This window comes from Canis lupus, chromosome 5 (assembly GCF_048164855.1).
Source record: "Canis lupus baileyi chromosome 5, mCanLup2.hap1, whole genome shotgun sequence".
Classification (NCBI taxonomy): Eukaryota; Metazoa; Chordata; class Mammalia; order Carnivora; family Canidae; genus Canis; species Canis lupus.
Window position 1 is genome coordinate 84852764 of NC_132842.1, and position 4726 is coordinate 84857489.

The window sequence follows — 4726 nt, forward strand, 5'->3', positions numbered from 1 at the left end:
CCCATCCTCCTCGGGCCCCGCCCCCCGATCCTCCTCCCGCCCCCCGCCCCGCAGTCCTCCTCCCACCCCCCGTCCTCCAGTCCTCCTCGGGCCCCGCCCCCGGTCCTCCTCGGGCCCCGCCCCCGGTCCTCCTCGGGCCCCGCCCCCAGTCCGCCTCCGGGCCCCTCCCCCGGTCCTCCTCGGGCCCCGCCCCCAGTCCTCCTCGGGCCCCGCCCCCGGTCCTCCTCGGGCCCCGCCCCCAGTCCGCCTCCGGGCCCCTCCCCCGGTCCTCCTCGGGCCCCGCCCCCAGTCCTCCTCGGGCCCCGCCCCCAATCCTCCTCCCGCCCCCCGCCCCGCAGTCCTCCTCCCACCCCCGTCCTCCAATCCTCCTCGGGCCCCGCCCCCGGTCCTCCTCGGGCCCCGCCCCCGGTCCTCCTCGGGCCCCGCCCCCAGTCCTCCTCGGGCCCCGGCCCCCGTCCTCCTCCGGGCCCCTGCTCCCCCCAATCCCTCGGTTCTGCCCCAGGACCCCGTCCGTCCCCCAGTCTCTCTCCTTAGGATGCCTTCCCCCCACATCTGCTGTCCAAGCCACACAGACAAGCCACATCGTAGTTTTTAATTTACTACTTCGTACATTTTTTAAAAGAAAAAAAGGGAAAATCATGTACTTCACATAATTCAGTATGTCCAGAATATGACCATATCAACCTGGAAGCCGACAGGAAAAAAAAAAAAAGAAAAAGAAATCATGCGGTATTTTAGGGGGATTTTTTATAGTAAGTTTTTGAAATTTAGCGTGCCCTTTACACGTGCGGCACTTCTCCATACAAACCAGCCACAGCTGAAGCGCTCCCAGTCTTCCTCCAGCGGCTGCAGGCTGCGGGGGGCCCCCTCAGATGGTCCTATAGCTGGATGGTCCTATAGCCAGAGGGTCCTATAGCCAGAGGGTCCTATAGCTGGATTCCACCTCCCAGAGCATTTCCCCGCTATCTTACCTAAGGTTCCCTTCAACCATCACCCTGTTGTATTTCCTCATATACAGGACTTAATGGTACTTGAAATTATCTTGTTCCTACTTATCATCACCTTTCTGCACCCTGAAAGCACTGATTTTCCCTTCCACAAATGCCTCTCTAGCATCGAGATATTGCCTCGCACAGAAAAGGCCCGGTTAGAGGTGCTGTAGGTGAACGAAGGAATAAATGAACAAATGAACCCTTCATCTTGCATCAGCCCCACAAGGACAGGAAGACCTCAGCTCATAAAAGTCAGAAGATGCAGGAGGCTTGATGGCAAGGTTGCAGTAGGGTATTAACCATCATAATTATCAACCCTCATAACGCTGAGCTAATGAAGGCGACTGCGGGCTGAACATTCCTGGCAAGGCCTGAGCTCCTCAGGGGTGGGAACCGCCTATCAGAATCTCAACGCCAGGTCCCCTCGGGGAATGAGGTTTGGGTGTGAAACCTCAGACTCTGCAGATGGGAGGCAGAAGGGAAGCAGCCCATTAGAGCGAAAGGATCTGAGTCCAGATCTTCTAGCACAGGAACCCTCAGCTGTACCTGGGGAGTTTATTAAAAATGCAGATGCCAGGGGGTCCCTGGGTAAGTCAGCGGTTTGGCGCCTGCCTTTGGCCCAGGGCGTGATCCCGGGTCCTAGGATTGAGTCCCACATCGGGCTCCCGGCATGGAGCCTGCTTCTCCCTCTGACTCTCTCTCTCTCTCTCTGTCTATCTTGAATAAATAATAAATAAAATATTTTTTAAAAATGCAGATGCCAGGACACCAATCAACTAGTACTACTGAAAAGTCTTTGGGCCCTCACTTTGGAATCCCTCGGAAGGCGCATGGACCAGACAGCCATCCTCCTACTAAATATCTACCCGAGAGAAATGGAATCACATGTGTCTGCAAAGACGTACAGGAATGTTCACAGCAGCTTTATTCATAGCAGTTAAAAACTTTAAAGGTTTTTTTTTTGTTGTTTAATTAGAGGGAGAGAGAGAGGGCATGAGCAGGGGGGAGGGGAGAGGGATAAGCAGGCTCCTCACTGAGTTGGGAGCCCGATTCAGGATTCACTCCCAGGATTGAGCCACGGTAGATGCAGCGGTCACAGCATGGGAGCATCTACTGGCCACGGACACCCCACTGGTGAGGGGCACACGAGGTGGGGGATGTCCCTTAATCGCCACCCACGCTGGACCCTTAGATGCACCTTGGCCCACAAGGGGCAAGTTTTCTGGGGCAGGCTAGATTTGAGGGGCCTCCTCAGGACTCCCTCCATCAGGCCCTTTCTCATCTGGCCTAGTGTGCATCAGCCCCCAGAATCCTCTAGACCAGAGAGGACTGGACACTACAGAAATGTTTCCTTTGGCCCACACCTTGCTGTAACAGAATTAGAATTACAACATTTAAAAGGCTGGAGATTGGGGTGCCTGGGTGACTCGGTCAGTTGGGTGTCGGACTCTTGATTTTGCCTCAGCTCATTTTCTAGGGGTTGGATCAAGCCACACATGGGCTCTAAGTGGGAGTTAAGGGAGTCTGCTTGAGATCCTCTCTCCCTCTCCCTCTCTCCCCTGCTTGCACTCCCTCCAAAATAAATTGTTAAAATATTTTTAAAAGCTGGAGATAATACATGAGAATCTGTATTTGGGGCCTTTCTAGAAAAATTGGAAGATTTGGTGACAATGGAACCCCCCCCATACTTCCTATGCCTACATTCATTCACTCGTTCACCTTTTATTGAGCACCTACTATGAGCCTGGCACTATTCTATGTACTTGGCGCCACATGACTAAGCAAAATAGCAAACCCCTGCCTCACTGGAGCTTATGTTCTAGCAAGAGGAGCAGACCGTAAGCAATAAATGTAACAGAGATGTAAATTATAAGATATCGTAACAAGTGATAAGGGCTTTAAGAGTCCCAGAGGGGAGGTAGGGATCTCAGGGGTGGGGGGAGGTGTTGCAATTTTTTTTTCTTTTTAGAGAGAAAGCACAGGGGGAGGGAGAGAGAATCTATGCCCAGTGCAGAGGCTGCTCAATCTCATTACCCCAAGGTCACAACCAGAGCTGAAATCCAGTCAGATGCTCAACCAGCTGAGCCACTCAGGCCCCCCAGGCAGGGTGGGGGTGCGGGGTTGCAATTGTAATTACAAACTCATTTCATCAAATTGTGAAGGTATTTAACTGTCTGATAGGAATATAGTGCGAATCACATACTAATTCCAAATGTTCTAGTATCCACGTTAGCGTGAAAAGAAACAGGTAAAGTTAATGTTAATATTTTATCTAGCTGACACTGCAAAATGTTATGTCAATATGCCATCAATGCAAAAATGATTGATGAGATATTTTATATCTGTTTTGTGCTGGGTCTTCAAAATCCGCATCCTGCCCTGAGATGTACTTCACGCGCCTCGGGTAGCACTGGCTGCGCTCGGTGCTCAACGGTGGCCAGGGCCCCCGGTGCCGGTGCCGTATCAGGCAGCGCAGGCCCAGACAGCTCAGGACAGCTGGGGACAGCTCAGACGCCCGCCCTCTTGGCTTACAGGTGCAAGGTCTGAGCTCCAGATGGGACACGGAGGTTCAGGTCCACACTGCGGGTTCCTGGCGAAGCTAGAACACAGTCCCTGGCTTCCTGTTAGCTTTGCCCCGGGGCAGCCTCTCAGCTCTGCCTCAGAGGAGTCCAGGGGAGGGAGGGAGAGAGGGGGGAGGGAGAGGGAGGGAGGGGAAGGGAGTGGGAAGGGAGAGAGGGTGGAGGAGGTAGGGAGGGAGAGGGAGGGAGGGGGAGAGGGAGGGAGCAGGAGGGAGGGGAAGGGAGGGAGGGAGGAGGGAGGGGGGAGGGGAGAGAGTGCTTGCCCTTTAACCCCGGACCCTGTGGCTCTGTTGTGCAGTTCTAAGGAGCTGGTTATCGGGAGCCTCCCCGGGCAGGCTGTCCTCCCAGCTGGACTTGGAGAAGTACCACGCCTCGGGCCCTGCCCGGCGCCCTCCTCTGCGGGGCAGGGTGGTGGGTACCTCGCCTGTCTCCTCGGGCAATAATGGAGAGGAAATATAGAAGCTCAAGGGGCATCCGAGCGGCTCTCCCCTCCCAGCTCGAGTTTGCGGAGCCCTGCTCTGGGGATGGAGAGGGCGGAGGCAGGGCCGAGGGCGAGAGGTCCAGGGAATCACCCAGAAGAGGGCAGCGCCCAGGCGGCCACCCTGACCCGGGGGTTGGCTTGGTGATTTCAAGGCCAGCCAGGCTCCCCCCTCCCCGCCCCCCCACCTTCTCCTGAAGTCTCTCTGCCTGCAACCTCCTCCCCACTTTTCGTTCTGGAAAAGGGCTCCAGTCTCAGAAACAGGTCTAGGGTCACGTCCAGCACTGGCCCCCCAGGCTGTGCCCCGGGCCCCCCTGTACTCCTGGAGCTGCCCCCCACCCCACACTGCCCTGAGCACCCGCGATGGGCCTCGTAGGTGGCGTAGGTGCCACCGGATGGAGCCTCGCTCCCACTGCCTGTGAACAAGCAGATCTGCAGAGACCCCCCCCTTCACCCCAAAACAGGCTGATGACAGCGAGTGGCAGGGCCTGGGAAGAGGGCGCAGTCAGAGGCCGGCAGGAGGTGCTGGGCGTGACGGAGGGCGGAGGGCCGGGCTCTCAGCAAGCGCAGCGTGAGGGTCCCAGGCCCAGCGGCCACCACTCCACCGCCCCCTACGCATCGGTGGCACCACGGACCACGGACAGGCCCCAGCTCAGACGCACAGCCAGAGCCAGGAG

The 4726-nt window shown here is 56.7% G+C and overlaps 1 long non-coding RNA gene across 1 annotated transcript; it reads left to right on the forward strand.

The window, feature by feature from the left end:
- The first annotated feature begins 466 nt into the window (after window positions 1-466).
- LOC140634426 (uncharacterized) lies at window positions 467-3610 on the forward strand. Its single transcript, XR_012031935.1, has 3 exons — window positions 467-1284; window positions 1750-1944; window positions 3527-3610. It is a non-coding gene; the product is annotated as an uncharacterized lncRNA (long non-coding RNA).
- Window positions 3611-4726: the final 1116 nt, after the last annotated feature.